At 47.9% G+C, this 16,509-nt stretch overlaps 1 protein-coding gene across 2 annotated transcripts in view; it reads right to left on the reverse strand.

Moving 5' to 3' along the window:
• LOC149372752 (uncharacterized) overlaps window positions 1-16,509 on the reverse strand; it is a 272,987-nt gene that overhangs the window by 86,832 nt on the left and 169,646 nt on the right. For both annotated transcript variants that reach the window (XM_089567293.1, XM_089567292.1), the window contains one exon: window positions 5,022-5,113. The gene's annotated coding sequence lies outside the window, so the exon portion shown is untranslated. The remainder of the gene's footprint in view (window positions 1-5,021; window positions 5,114-16,509) is intronic.

Raw genomic sequence — 16,509 nt, forward strand, 5'->3', positions numbered from 1 at the left:
AGTTTGTATGTTCAGGGTTGCGGAGCGAAATAACTACACCGTGCCAGCACGGCGGCTGGGCTGACATTCAAACTCGCCCAAGAGTGGGCGGAGCCACGTCTAATTTGGCTCCACGCAGGCCAAGACAGATGGGTCCGCACGATGGAGACGTAGGGAGGCGCCCCGACGCCGAGACGCCTCTTTCAGCTGCGAGCGACTCGCCGGCTGCGCCATCGCTTGGCCATCCATCTCCAGCTCGGACACCGGGCCGTGCTCGGCCGAGCACCGTGCTGCGGTGCTAGTCTTCTGATTTGCGCTTATTTTCTGCTTTGCCGGCTCGTAAGCGGAGGCAGGCCTTCTGATCTGCACCGATGTTGCGTTTTCTCTTTCGGACCTGCGATAACCCGCTTTTATATTCGGACGGCCTTGTCCCCGATGTGCATCCGTCATCCAGTGGACATGATATGCCCATTGGTGGTTATAATAATGGCGGTCGGTTAGGCCGTGACCCTGATCCGCCATGGTGGAGACGTGAAGAGAAGACGCGTGCTAGGAATATATACGGAGAGCTATTCGATATGCAAATATGGATGCGGTAGCGAGAACAAGCAAAATTATAATGTAAAAAATAAATAAGAAAACAAGGTGGAAACGACTTCGATCGCGAGAATTGAAACTTTAGTGACAATTGCCGAAAAACGTCCCGAATATGCGCACGGAAAATAAGCTCAGTGTGCCACTCAACTCGCGTAAGATGCAGCGCTCGAAACATCATGCGGCCTCCACTGCGTTTGAAACAACCGTTAACGCTTGGAGATGACGAAGAGTATATGCCGTCAAAAACGTTCGACCTGCTGGATGAGGAGGAAGACTGCTGACGTGTTCATTTGGTGCACGTGAGGACAAAGGTACGGCAAAAAAAAAAAAATGTCGAAATCAAAGCTACACGGTTTCACTGTTTTGGGACAGGCAGCAGAGTGGAGGGCTCCGGTTTAATCCTGACCCCACTGGGGGAAGGGGGGGGGGGGAGTGTTTTTTTACATGCACCGACATCTTAGTACTTGAGAGTCTGTGCATTCCGTCTCCATCACCGCGGCCATCGAACGCGCGAACTGATAACGCCGCAGCCACTGAACCTTCGAGTGGTGGGGGTTGAGGGCGGTGTAGGAATTTTCTCAAGTGACGCCGCAACGACATATGAGTGCCCTCGGACAATAAGTATACATATTTTTGTACAGCGAGTGCATGTAACAGAAAGGGAATTAACTTAGGCAGAAAGGAACAGAGGGCTGCCTGATTAGCGATTCCCTGGCCTGATTTGCAGTCTCCTTTCCCAAAGGAAAAGGAGGGGACGAAAAGCTGGTTATTATGAGCGATCGTATAAACAGAGAAAAGATGCGAATGTATATGTTCACACGACCTGTGGACTTTGTCACAGGCGCTATGGGAAGAAAGACGGGCACACCGCGGCTGTATATGAACCAAACGCCCGATTACGAGGTGGTCTTCACCGCAGAAACGTTTGTTGGGTGAAGTATACTCTCGAGGAGAGGCTGATGTCATCCGGGTAAGCGCTCATTGCAATTCTTATGTGCTAATTGACTATCACGACATGCATTAAGGGATAAATTCCTGAGTAGCGAGAGATTGATACAGGATACCACAGAAAAAAAATGTAGCATAAAAAGCTGAACCAGCGCAGGAGCTTAGTCAAGGGAACAGTGCTTAGTATTCAATTCGCTGGTTTACTCTGTCTTTCGATTGAGGTTGTCTGCGTCACCCGAAGAGAATGTCGAGGGTAAAACTTTTACACACCAGCGTGGCAAGGACGCGTTGCAGGGTGGTACTGCAGCGGCAGATGACAAACTTTTCCCTGTCGCTCGTCACCACAGTATATTAAACACGCTGTTTTTAAAGCGTCGTTTTTAGAACTCGACCAAATCATATGCCGCGTTTTGTAAAGCACGCATGCTGACTACAAGCAGCGCACATTTAGGCAGACACCCTCCTGCCGTCAATAACTGACAACACCGAGGTTCATTTATTGACCGCATTGACGTAACGAATCGTGCGCCAGCAAATTTAGGTTGAATCAGCATTCCTATAACACTGAATCAATGAACTGAGAAAAAAAAAGTTAGAGGACACCTAATCATCTTTACCTATGACAGTGCGATAGCAAAAGAACCTCGCTGTGAACTTTCATGCACTCTTCCACCTGTCAACCGCGGTAGGTGGCAGATCGCACCTGGCTCTCACGTGCATAAATATTCTGAATCCTTCCATCTCTCCCTCCTCTCTCCTATAAGAGGAAAGGGATTTCCATCCATTTTGGCACCTGCCAACAATTGCAGGTGGCTCTTTCATGTACCAATCTTGGCAGGTGGCAAGTGTGTAACGCCTCCGGCTTTTCGTTCCAAAAAAATCTTCGACTTGAAACGCCACGAAGCTAGCACATGGAAGGTTGTGTAAAAAGCTGGGAAATACGTGAGGTTTCGAGGAGTTGTCAAGTAGTTCATTCGTGTGCTTCTTCTCTGTGCTTCCCCTTTTCTGTGTTTAAAACTGTGTCTTAACGCCGATAAGCTAAACAACTCTTATAATTCCGCGCTAAGCGTACCGGAATTATTTGAAACGAGCCACTCGAAGAACTGCGCCTTGAATGTTTTCAGCTCGAGAAACGGGCTTTCCCGTGAATAATGCAATAGGCCGTGAGCATCATTAATATAACACGAGCGTTGTCATGTGACGGAAAAAGCAGAGATAAATGAGGGTGCATAGCGAGAGAGTGCACAAAACAGTTCCGCGAAAGCGAAAAAACTTCGCTCCGGGGCAAGATGAAGTTCAAGCGAGGTCTTTGAACCGAACCGAAGACCAAGACCAAGCTTCTCTGCGCGACGCCCTCCTACAGTCGCCGTGCATGCCTCAGTGCCCTGCGGCTAAGCTCGCTTGTTGTGCCGTCGCCAGCCGCCCAGGACGCGCCGCTTGACGTAAACGAGCGGAAATGACGTATGCGGCCGCTGTCGCGCGATGGTGCCATTTCCGCGTCTTATGCACTATACGAGGGGCGGGAGCGCGCGCGCCTAGGAAGCGTCGCCATGCGTTGCAGGATACCGAATTACGCGGCGACATCCTCAGCGAACGTCGAGTAGTACGTCTCCGCGACCGGGCTGCTACGTAGGCGCGCCTGCTTGCAACCACTATCTACCCCGCCCTCCATTTTCAAAGTACGTTCTTGCGTTCTCTTTCTAGTTCGGTTGTTTTCTAGTTCTCTCCCATTTCTTTTTTTTTTTAGTATTCAAAGCGCCATGCATCTCTCCAGTGTGGCCCGCAAAGTTTTTGTCGGAGGGCTCGCAAGAAAAACAAGAGAATCGCGTCGAAGTCGAGAAAACGTGGCGCGATTGTAGCCTTTCACTTCTCTCTTGTTTTACTTTTTTTTTTTTCAAACTCCTCTCCTTGAACTTTTACGCTTGATGTTCGTCGGGTTCATAGCAACCATATTTCTTGTTCCCGGCAACGAGCGTCGTGGCCCTGCCATCTCCACCGGAAAAGTTAAGAGGGAAAATATAATGAAGTGAAGAGGACAGATAGAAAGAGAAAGAAAAAAAAAAGCGCGGTCTTGCAAGACGCGACTATACCCCCCGCAAGGCTTTCGTCGAAAGGGCTGCCGTCGCCAGAATAAGTTGCCCCAGCGCGCTCCGCTCGGAGCAGCGCACGGCCAACGGAAGCCAGCAATGCAGCGACAACACAATCAAGCACTCGTGTCGGCGGACGCCGCCGCTCGCAGGCAGGCAGCCCTGGCTTTTCTTTGCGCGGACGCCGCCACAGTGCTACAGAGAGAGACAGAGAGAGAGAGCGAAAGAAGAGCGGAGGAAGGAGAAAGCGCTTTCGAGCTGCGGCTGCAATCTCGGCCGCTCGAAACGTGGCTTTTTCGAGAGCGGCACAGTGGAGACATGACGAAAAAAGAATGACTCTCGTGGAAGTCGTTTTGTTTCTTGTCGTCGGGGGACAAACAAACAAACAAGTGTGACCTAAATAAGAGAGAGGGACGCCAAAAAGATGCGCGCACTTGTTATTCGCCGATGTCAGCTCCCCAACTTTATAAACCATACCGCGCCGCGTTATTAAAACATCGCCGTTATGAATCGATAGAAGAAGACAGTCGTTTATTAATTTTGTATTCCTTACGAGCCTCCGAAACATTAACTCGTTTGTGTGTCTATAGCTAGGACTTCTGAACTTTTTTACGCTACTTCTGAGCAAGTAACGTAAGAGCTGAGCAAGTTTATATTAAATCACAGCTTCTAACGTGCAAGGCATGGCTCTAGAAATCACTCTTTTCGGCATCAGGGTAATCAGTGCAAGTATTCAAAGAGGTTAAGGTGCTTCGCACAGCATCAGTTGTACACGTCAGTGCAGCCCGAATGCTTATTACTTGTGCGAGAACACAGCATTGCACTACATTCCGTTACGCGCAACAAATGGCATATCGAACAAGCTCATGCGTGCTGTATGAATTTATCAAAGCATGATTGGATACGTTTTGCGTGTGATATGTGAAGCACACGCAATTCCGCGCACATTACTAAACATTTTGTGCATATTCTCGAAATCGTTCATTCTGTCTTGTGTGTGTAAGTATTTTGTGCCCCGAGGATTCATGTAGAAAAACTGAACGGGACTTACATTGTTCCTCTTGTGTTCGCGAAGCATGCCGTGCCTTTTATTTGTTCTGTGTGGTGAGTTTCCATTGTAAATTTGAGAAAGAGTTGCCGGCTCCGCAACAGTATTCCAGCATCTCCACTCGCATCAAAATAAAACAAGCGTGAATGCGCGGTACATAAGCCTCAAGCCATCTGCTCCCAACCAGTCCAACTTTGTTTCAAACCTCCACAGTATTGCTTGGGAGGAACATTATGGGTAAAGTGGAAAGTTTTAAATTACATCCGCAAGGCGTTCGTGTCCGCGTAGGGGTCGGCGACCCCTTCAGAGTAGGCCCGAACAAGTAGTCCTCGCGACAAGAGAAAGCATAGCCTGGTACATACCTTTTATGAGGATGTCGCTACTGATATAAAGGTGCTCCTTTCTCGTGCACGGCATCGGTTCCGCGCAAAACGCTGATCCAGATCCTTTGCGCCTGTGACGTCATGAAAGAAAAAAAAAACAGCAGAAAAAAAATTATTTCCGAACGATTTGCAGAACACACAGTACTGCGCGTATGTTTGTCCAGTAGCAAGCATGTGCATACAACAAAAAAGGAAAACGCGAAATGGCAGATTTTCATGTTTGTTTGTTTGTTTGTTTGCTTGTTTGTTTCGAGTCATTTTATAACATGCGCCAAGAACTACACTGCATGCCTCCTCCCTTAACGGCTTGTGCTACTGTTGTCGTTTTTCTCTTTTTTTTTTCGGAGTTAGCGATAGAGAATGGCCTTTAGTGCAGCCTCCGTTCTCTCATGCGGCCTCCTCTCTGGCTATTCAGTGCGAACTTGCTTTCTTGTTTCCACGTATCCACCGAGATAGAACGGCCAAATCGAAAACACACGCGACACAACCTTGATAAGAATAATGAGGGCAGGTAGCTGGGGTCGGCCGCCCAGTGTTTCTCAAGGGATTAAAAGAACGAGAATTCAGGGGGTGAGAGAAAAAAAAAACAAAGAAATAAAAAACACAATTTCGGTGCTGTCCTTTTCCTGTTTATGTGCGGGCACCCGGGAAATAGCTTCGAAAGCTGGCATCTCCATTACTGAACTACAATGCCATCAAATAGAAGCCAGCAGAGGAGCTTATACGGGAGAGCTGGGGAAGTTTAAAAGAGAAAGGGGAATAAAAGAAGACAGCGAGACGACCATCGTCGTGTAGACCATTGTAGGCTGCCGGCGCACTGGCGGGGGCAAACAGAAAACGCAGTGAGGGAATGCAAAAGAGGCAACGACCACACTATTCCGAGTTCACTCTCGCGCTTGCTCGCTTCGCTCGGTTGGTCGGTTGGCCGTACAACGGTACGCTATAGCACCGGCGTCGCGGGGAAGACTTTGCAAGGCAAGGAGAAGGACGGCCAACTACTCGGGAGCCGCATGCTAGGTGGGTGACTTAAATCGGGCTTTTTGTCGCGCTCCCCATGAAGGACTCGTTCGAAGGTTGTTGCCCTCGAAAGAGAGGCCATTCGAGTAGATGCGATCTTGTCTTCTTTTGTTTCTTCTTTCTTTCGTTTAGTTTTACTAGGTGTGTGTCCGGAATTTTTTCTTCAGGAGACGTGGAAAAGAAAAGAAAGCTAGGAGGTCTTGGTAAAGTGACCTTGCGATGAGTATGTACTGCGAGACTAAGGACAGTCCTCTGTGGTAGGCGAATAGCGTCGCGATTTGAAGAAGGAATGGAGTCTTCAAACAACCCTGCAGGTAACGATTGCAACTTCACGTGTATAGGCTTCGTATGAAAGTTTAAAAGAAAGTAATATCGGCCACAAAAGTTTACCTAGTCAGGGTGTCAGCTGATGGAGCATGCTCGTTCTCACGGACCTTTGGAAATTTCAAGCGGCCGGCTTGAGTGACTGCTTCGAAATAAATTTGTTCCCCCCACACCCGTATCATGTAAACTTTTGTGGCCGATATAACAAGCGATGATAGACCATAAAACTGCTAGATTAGAAAAGCGCAACAAGCATGTAAGGAAGCAAAACGGCCGGAAAAATAATGAATATTAATTGGCTACATCAGGCCGGTGTCAGGTTTTCTTTAGTGGCATAGAAAATTTAAATCACGTTATTTACCGTGCAAACCTACCTTAACTACTTTCATAAAACAATCGGAAGGAAGGCGATCCAGTAATTAGTATCTCAAAGCATGACAATGAAGCGTTAAATATTTCATCATGCTGATTGGACGCTTCTTGGAAAAATGCACTCGCGTGGATTGCCTACAGCTTTCACTTTTAAGCCTGTAATCACCGGAGGCTACTGAAAAATGTGTGATGAAAGGGAGACAAGAAATATAAAATCTCCATTATTTGTCATACCCTAACATTCAGGTTCTTAGCTGGCCCTACAAAAGAACCGGAATTCTAAAGTGTTTCTAACAAACCAACAGCTGTAGGAAATGGAGCTGGTCCGGAAAAGTGTGACATCTGTTTTTGCACGCTCATCAAGACGCACAGTTATCCGTCTTTTCACGGGTTAACTTTGTGAAAAGGTGCAAAATCTCTCTGTAGCTTTGGACAGCAGCACACCAGCCAAGGTTAACGCTTTTTCTGCACTCTAAACAGAAAGGAATAAAAAGGGAGTAAGTCCTTCTCTTAGTAGAACACAGCTTACTTTTACACCCTTTTACAGCCAATTTTACACCCATATAGGCGTACTCATGTTTAGAATGCAGGTCTATAGGGTACAGGTACAGTACAGCTACAGTACACGCACCTCGAATGTCGAATAACTACTGCGAGGCATAAATGAAAATGAATGATGTCCTCAACTCCATCACGGATGCTATCTACGTCATTCACCGCACACCTCGTGCAACAAAAACTGCACTATAGCACTCCGTGCTCGTTGCGAAACACCTGCTGCACTTGACACCTGCGCTGGTACTCGGACTTAAAGTGCTACAGTTTTGTAACAAGGGTCAACGGAATCTCGTTAGCGTGCGCTTTGAGACTTCCCGCGCACTTAGGAAACAAATCGAAGTCAGTTTCTTGTTCTTCCTCTCTTTAAATTACGACGAACGAGTGAATACTGGCGCTGGCAACGTTACGAATGCTCCGATGCCCAGGCGCGAAATTACGATGCTATATATACGCTCTAAGCTCGAGTGGTTCCACACAGACGGTCGCACCCCCGCATATTGTTTCCTTTCCGCTCGCAACCAAATCAACAGCGGGACAAAAACGAGCACGACTTTAAACAAGACACCATTGGAAGGAACAAAGACACTGCTGCCTTTTCCTGCGCGTCAAGGGAGACGCATCGGCTGAAGCACGGGAAGTGAATTGAAAGAAACGAGATGAATGACAAGAAAGAAAAAAGCAAGCAAAGGAACGTGAGCGAGGTACTGCGAAAAAACACAGCCAGAAGAATCAGGAACGGAACACGAAACGACTTGTGCCGCTCTCCAATAAAATTCGCTTGTTTGCCGTAGCAAGTGAAGCACACGGAATGACGCTCACACTTCAACAACGCCTCGGGTGCGTCAAGGAAAGGGGCGCGGCGCGCGAAACGACGACTCGAGTTTTCGCTACGCTCTTTCTCCTCCTCTTCTCTCCCCCCTCCCCTCTCCCCCCGTTTCCCATCTCTTCACAACCAACCCACTTCCACAAGCGTCGTCCCATATGGCCCTGTCTTCCTCCCTCCTCCGACTACACTCAGAGGATGCGCGTACCTTATTTCGGCGTCTCTGGCCGACGCGCGCACTATCGGAAAACGATTTCTGGCCTGAAGTGGGCGACCGAAAGAAGAGGTGAGGACGCAAGATTTCGACGCTGCGCGCAGCTTGCGTTCTATAACAGAAGGCCATACTTTCGGCTTAACGCAGGAGGCTTCGATGCACACACGGACTATAGCGCATTTTCCCGCCGCCGAAGAGAATCGAAGCGAGCTCAAAACTGCGAGTGCACCTTAGAATTGTGCTGCGTGTAAAAAAAAAAAAAATGAAGAAGAGGAAGAATGTGCCTGGCGAGCTCATTAACACCGCGCAGGAACATTGCTCGCAGGCAATTCTTTAATAAGTATGCATTATAATGCGACAGGGAATAAAATGCAGCGTAAATGGAATCCTTGACCGAAAACGCGGAAGGATTTATGAGTGCAGCAAAATATTGAAAGGGTCGTCTCGCAAAATGTAAGTACAAATGCGTCTGCCAAGTGTAAGCGCAGTTGAGCCAGTCTGCCGAGTGCAAGTACGGATGCGCCATTCTACTACAGTGTGGTCGATCGAAGAGCGAGCACTAAGCGATGCCCCGCGCTCTTCAGCCTCCCGGATGCCGCGAAATTCTGTACCCGAGAGTCGCAGCGAGTTTGATTTGCAGTAGTAGACAAGCAATTGTTGATGCGGAAAATCGCATTGCGGAAAATCGCAAGCATTGCGGAAAATCGCGGATGTTACCGTTTTGTGTTAATCACCTTATTCCCTACTGCAAAAAAATAATTCACACCGGGAGGTTTCTACGGGCCGTAAGGTGATAAAAGCCAAAGAATGAAATGCGGCTGCTTCCCAGAAGAACAAGACAGTTATTCTTTTGAACTATGAACACTTGAAAAGTGAAAACATATTTAGTGAGTTTAAATTTACCGCTATTCATATTTTAGTTTTCTCCTTTGTTTTAACTCATTCTTATCCTTACGGAAGAAAAAAAAAAATCCGTCACTGTATTGAGCACTTGTAAATTGGACATTGCCCTCCTGTAGTGCTCGCAAGAGAATTAAAGCTTGAATGGGCGTAGGCAGACAACTAGGCCGTAATCCCGCACTCTTTCTTTGAGTACAAGATACGCGTGACTTAACAAAATCACACCCAGTTTACACTAAAAAACAGTCCAGGAAGTAAAAGCGGCGTCATTGCGCTTACGCTGCATTTCCCGTTGAGGTCATGCGAATATTACTGCGCGTTTGAGCTTTCAAAAGTACGAGAAATTTACCAACTTTTGAAGAAGAGCGCATTTAAAAAGCTTCGATTCTGGAAAAAAAAAAAAAAAAACGTGGCCTCAGTGAAAAAATAAAAGCATTTCAAGCTTTAAAAACAGATACTGAAAACGCGAACAGTGAGGTTGTATTGACAGAATTGGTGCTGGTGGAGTAATACAATGTTTACTTATACTGTTCCGCTTTTTTAGTGGACGAGGACTGGCGCTGCAGCGTTCAGAACACTGCACACAATATCTCAGAAGGTGTTCACAAAGATGAGTTTGGCAGCGACTTTCTACCATTTTTTTATTTTGTGTGCATTTGAAGACCTAGCCAAGTTTCCGGTTTGGCGTTGCCAAGTTGAATAGAAAACGAAAATGCGAGGAAAGGAAAAAGAAGATGAAAAGAAGTGAGATGGGAGTCTGCAAAGGGAGCCCAGCGGATGGCCCCGGACAGTGAACAGGCAAGGAGCGAGAGAAAAAGAAGCAAATCTCCACGCTAACGCTGCTCGGGCCGCACCCCTAAATGCGAAGTCCAAACATAATCTCAGGTGAGGCGGTGGCCGTTCTTCCGCGAGAGCGCAGTCGAGGAACGTATTGATTTTGAAGAAGGAACGGATTAGGCGATCGAAGTGAAGGTGAATCGATTGATTGCGCAGCGGATGGGGGACAGAAGAGGCAACGCAGCGAGTCGTACTATTATAAGAAAAATACGAGCAAAAAGAGAAGAGAAAGAAAGAAGGAAGGATGATGTCACGAGAAGAGAAAAGCGAGCAATAATAGTTGAAAGAATTCCTTGAAGTTATCAAAGACGATGTGGAAAAAAAACGAAGCAGAGTACGGCTTGCTTCGCGCAACGGCGAATACAGTCCCAGCACGGGAAGGGAAGAGGGACGACAATCAGGTGAAAGCACTCGCTTGTATGAAAGCTTTCAAATAAAATACACAGAAACACGAACGCGATTAAACATAAGAAGTGTGGGAGAGGAAGCAACTGCAGGAACTTCCAGAGGAAGGAATCCTGAAGCATAGAAGGAAATAAAGCAGACCACACAGCCTAGACCTGTTTCTCATTGCGGTTACCTGCTCATTTTGAGAGAGAACAGAACTCATTTGATCTTGGTGGCCAGAAGAAAGGAAGTTCTTGTGGAGCAAGCAAACGGAAACAAGGTGAACAGCAACGACACTGAACAGAAGCCTCGACAGAAACAGTCCTGTTTCGTTGTTTCACGTCCTTTTGGAGCCACCAGGAACGCCTCCCTGCGAGCACCGTATTTTCACGGGCACAACCGTTGCTACCGCGTTGCACTGAGCGCGCTCGAGTTTTGTAATGGGATTTACAGTGCCGAATAATAACTAAGGGACTATGAGTACGTGCAACCTTATCGCAGCAGTAGCGAAGAAGTACTAAAAGCAGATTTGAGAGAGACAAAGAGAGAAAGTAGTATTTGATGCGCTGCATGTGCTTCTGACTTTAACTGACCCTTTTTTGATTTCCGACGTTTAGCAGATTTTGCTTAACCATAGATCGCGACACGGTATTAAAACTAGCATTCTCTGCACTAGGTCAACATGCAGCAACCGCAATTTGCAATAAGTCTGCAGTAAAGATTAGGTGACGCCGCTCTATATCAGGCCCTATAATTGCCCCTATACCTAGCCCTATCTGGCCCTATATCTGGCTCTATATTTGGCCCATATACGGCCCTATACCTGGACATATATCCGGCTCTATGCAATGTCTTATACTTGGCTCTATCCATGGACCTATGCATGGCCCTATACGTCACCCTGTACATGGCGCTATACATGGTCCTATACCTGCCTTATATTCGTACCTATATCAAGTCCACCAGGGTAATGGTGTCTGAACTACACTGTTACACTACCATAATCCTATTCCTATTTCAAACTGGTGAGCGCAGTCCATGAATATGTAGCAAAGACAGCTGAAATGCCGCTTGGCACAGAACACGCGAGCAGGAAGACCCCTGTCGTACAAACAAATACAAATAAAAAAAATAAGTAAGAAACCATAGAAAACCGAAAGCAGAACGTTGCAAATAGCACCGAGCAAAAGCAAGGCGTGATAATGTGTTCCGCAAGGCACTGACGTGGTGTAAGAAGGCGCCGCTCCTTGCCAACCAAATCCTGCAGGCTGCGATGCACTCCACCCGGCTTCGTCTCACGCTGCGCGTCGTGTGTTTTACCAGGGATTTGCTCGACTCATTGAAGACGCCGCGGGAGCGTGTGTGTGTGCCAGCCAGCTGAGTCAGCACGGGATTCGCGTCTCCTCCGCGATAAGCCCGAGACCCCAGCTCTTTTCGCGCGTTCTTCCGCCCCTTTTCCCGCTCCTTGAAGGAACATGAGAAACCAGTCTCGAAGCCCGCGACACGGCCCGTCTCCCCGAATTCTCGTCCCGAGCCTTTCCCGGTGTTTTCTCAGTCTTGTGGAGGCAAGCACGTTTGAACGCAATAACTCCGGCTTTGCCATTCGGGATAGGCTTGTCCTTTTGCTCCTTTCATTTCCTATTTACTCTCGCTCGTCAATGCTCACGTCCGTTCAATTCGTTTCTTTCTTTTTCTTATTTTTTACTCGGTGAATAGCAGCGCTTTGATCTCGTCTGAAAGAGTTGCGAGGCAGACCGCGGAGTGCGTCGTGCTGGTGCGGCCGTGCACAACAAAGCTTTAAGCCTTAAAGGAGTTAAGCCTTACCTTCGGCAAAGCGTTTCCCGAGAGTTTCGGCAATCAAAAACGTCGCCGCGACCGCCGCCCGAACACGAAAGAGCGAGCGATTAGACGCTCGGGGTCTAAAGCGGATTTTAAACGCTGAACGGAGAAAGATTGTTGCAATCAGCATGCGCACGCTTAAAGGTTCGCGCTGCGAAAGAGAAAGAAAGAAAAAAGATGATTCGCTCCCGTACGTCACAAGATCAGCGGAACATACGCTCGATCGGAGGACGGCTGTGAGCAGCAATTTCTAATGAACATGATCCGTGGCTGCTACCGCGGTTCTAGTATGAATGTGCAGAGGGGATGACGGTGACTTACTGCGGGAACGATATATTTTTCAACCCGAGGCGAAATTAAAACAAATATACCATCCGAACCTCCTTAGTTTAATTCGTGCAGGATGGGTGCCTCTGATTCGAGAGCATATATGAGGAAAGAGTGTGGAGGCATGGGGACAAGGGGGGGGGGGGGGGGGGGGGAGAGACGTTAACGATGAAAGGTTCCGGTTGGCTAGCATGGACTGCGTGAACGGGAACAGGGTATTTAAAGAGGAAGGAAAAAAGAGGAGTGAGTTAATAATGAAGGATGATCAAGTAAGAACATGTGTGCGGCAAAATCATAACCTACAGGGCAGACATATGACGCCCTAAGGAAAGGGAACAGCGGAGATTACTAATGACCTCGAAATAAAAAAAAGAAAAAAGAAGGAGGGGTAGGAATAGGCACTACATTAAAAACCCATCTGCGAATTTTGCCTCAATCTGTGGTTAAATACGCTGGCCACATTTTGCATCCCCTTTAATTTTTCTCGCGGATTAAGTTTTTCTGCTGATAAAGCTCTCGTTCACAATATTAGCATGTGATATGATTTCAGGACGTTAACGCCCTTTCTAGTTCACTGTCCCGGGAAACATAGAGGTGCCAAACAGATTTGCCCATACCTAAGAAAGAAGTATAGTTAGAAAATGAATTCAATGGAGAACCAGTGAGAATGATAATAAAGCGATGACCTTCATCACGCTTGGGAAATGGGAAATGGCATGCTGATGGACTTTTATTAATTTTTTTTATTGTAGCTTTGCATGACTGCGAAGAACAGTGGAGAGAATTACGCAAAATAAATATACGTGCTGGATGTCTTAAATTTTCTTCAGCAAAGAATGGAGCCTTGAGCTTTTTTAACTCCTCACTAGGTTCGCGAGCCTTGTAGAGTCTCAACTAACCTCGCTAACCCCAACGTCCTGACTAGAACTGCTGCTTGGGCCTATCAACAAAATCTCTCCTTTTTTTTCTTTTTTTTTTGGTGAGGAGGAGAACCGTGTGCCCTCTATCTTCCGGGTAACTAGCCCGTAAATCTGCTAGACAGCCGCAATTTTCGCTAGCCAGAAATTCCCTGCAGAAGGATTGCGCTGTCTTCCAGCGATGCTTAATAAATTTATAATGCAAATTTATGTGCACGGGAGCGCGTCTTACTCAGAAGTGATGAGCAGGAAATTACGTTGCGAAAACCCAAAAGAACAAAATAATAAAAGATATCGGCACTGAGAAAACGGCTGCCTGTACGTATCCGCTGACGCCCAGTATACGCGAAATAATGTGAACGTTATGCAGCGTTTTTCTAGCACACATCATGTCCGGAATAATACTTAACTGCAGGAAGCGAACTGCGATAACATCGACGCAGGAGGGCATCATCATCAACTTTGGGCCGGATCTCTTTAAGCTGCTGTAATGAGGCCCACATGTTTTTGGAGAATGACTAGAAACTCCTTCCACCGCGCGCATTTCGCCCAATAATGGGTGAGGATATAGCGTGATAGATTTTACGATACGCGCTTCCGAATCGATAAAACTCGTTTTTCTGCTGCGCCGTAATTCGCCATCAGGGGGCGCCAGTGGCTGTTCGCGCAGTCTCCGCCCCTCGCCTTACCGAGCGAGGCGAGGCCGGAGCCCACGCACGTCCCAGAAAGTTCCCCATCGAATACGAATTACGTTTAGACTAATAACGCCGCAGATAGCGCTCGTCATTATGTTTTTTGCTTTTTCTCCTTACTCCCGCTGCTTTATCGCAGTGAATGCGCCCCAGAATCTTGCGGCTAGCCTCTTTCTCTGGTTGCTTTCCTCAAGGCCGTTATGCGGACCCAACGGGTTCGGCCGTACAGAAAAGAAAGACAAAAACACACACACACACACAAAAAGAGCCAGCCTATAGACGCAACACATCTGTGTACACCTTCCAATCAATCGTGTACAGCACTGCAAACGCTACGTATACTTGCTGAAAGGGCGCCACACCCTACGCGCGACAAAGTGGTCCCACATTTTCTGAGAGCCATGAGACGCTGATTGCTTCCTTTTTTTTTGTGTTGCCTTGAGTACGGGTTGACTTACGGGATCAAATTTGAGAGTTTCAGTCAAATTTGCCCGTGCGCGCAACCCTTATCGACGGCGACTTACAAGGTAACGCGGAGTACGTTATGCGTAGTATCACAATGGCGTATTCAACGGCGTTGTCAGACGCAGCTGAACAACCCGCTCGTCGGCAGCCTTCTCGGTGCTGAACAGAATCAGTGGAACGACGACGGGACGTAATGTCTCGCGATATTTTGCCTCTACGCATGATCGCAGCTCGCGCGCCCAGGCAGATAGGGTTGACGCCCCGCTCCGAGCTCTCATTACTCTTTCTCCGTCGCTACGCCTATCTCTCTCTCTCTCTCTTTCCCGCACTTTGAGCGTAGCATCTATAGGAGGGTGCGACGACCACAGCGCCGCCTGCACAGCCCAACGAGGGCCGCTGTTAGAGAGAAACAATGAAGCCAACACTTCGAAGCGGGAGACAAAGGAGCCAAGGGTTAGAGAGAGAGAGAGAGAGAGAGAGAGAGGAAGAGAAGAGAGAGCAGAGGAGGAGACGACACGGGAGAAAGGACAAACAAACAGTCGGTCGCGCGCGGTCATTAAAGCGGCCAGCACTTTCGCCATAGCAATAGCGTTCGGAGCGTCGGCTGATTAGCTGACTGCTTTTGCTGCCGCTTCGGTGGCGGCCTTTTCGCAGTGGGCTTCGGCGCTGCCAGCGGGTTTAGCACTAAGCTCGCCCAGCGAGAACCGGGTGGGGAAGGCGCGGCGTCTCCCTTCCGCGCCCTACTAGGTTCAACTGCTGGGCCCAAAACAGCAGGAGGGGGGTGGGGGGTGGGGGGGCAGCGTTGCTCGGCCAATTGACGACGATCCAAGAGGAGGAGGAAAGCGAGGGCTAGTATAGGGTAAAGAGGAAGGAGGTGAGAAAGGCTGCAAAAGCGCGAGGTTGTGCACAAACCCAACCAGAGGCACTGGTGTGCTTTTAAACTTTGCAGGGTTCCTCAGCGCTGACTGCGCAGGCGTGCTCGGGTGGGAGGCACATCATTTGCTTCGCTGCTTCGTTTTTTTTTTCTGTTCTTTTTCCGCCGGATAGGTAATGATCGGAGAGTCAGATGAACGGGAGCCAAATGAGCGACGGGACCGGAGGGCCTCGTAATTAGTATCGCAAGCCTGTAGTGCGGTGAGCTAGGAGGGCTCGGGGGAGTGAAATGTCAACAGCCTCTAAAGCACTTAAGTGCGCCACGCATGGAGATCGCAGTTATGTTTTCGTATCTTTTTATTTATTTTTTACTCCATGTGTGTCAGCTGCAGCACGGCACAGGATCTGATGGGCGTAATGCGAGATGGGGTTTCAGCACAGTTCGCCCCCGCTCATCAAGTTTATGATCCACGCTATGTCACCGAATCTCGAATAACGAGTTTTTGGAGCAGCGAAAAACAGGAGACACAGCTTTCACGGGATTTAGGTTTCAGAGGTGGGTCTCCAAATACACTGCGCCTCTTAAAAAGAAAAATTACATGCCTAGCTTCTGGAGGTTCATCAAGTAAGCTGTAATTTTTTTTTTTTCTACACGCCAGTCAGTACTCTTCATACTTACCTGCGAACACTGCCCTGACTATAAGAGGTCAAAAACTCTGAAGCTCTAATACGAAGAGTAAGCAGGTTGCTGATAGCAACTATTATTGACAAGAGCGTGATCTAAACCTTCCTGCACGGAATTAGTTGAGTGTTTGCATGATAACCGCCTGAACGTGACGATAAATATTAAATCATCGAAAATTCTGCGCACATATGCGACGCATAGCGAGCAATGAGAAAGCAAATATATGCACTCAGATAC

This window comes from Amblyomma mixtum, chromosome 1, assembly GCF_055824585.1.
Source record: "Amblyomma mixtum isolate Tamu chromosome 1, ASM5582458v1, whole genome shotgun sequence".
Classification (NCBI taxonomy): domain Eukaryota; kingdom Metazoa; phylum Arthropoda; class Arachnida; order Ixodida; family Ixodidae; genus Amblyomma; species Amblyomma mixtum.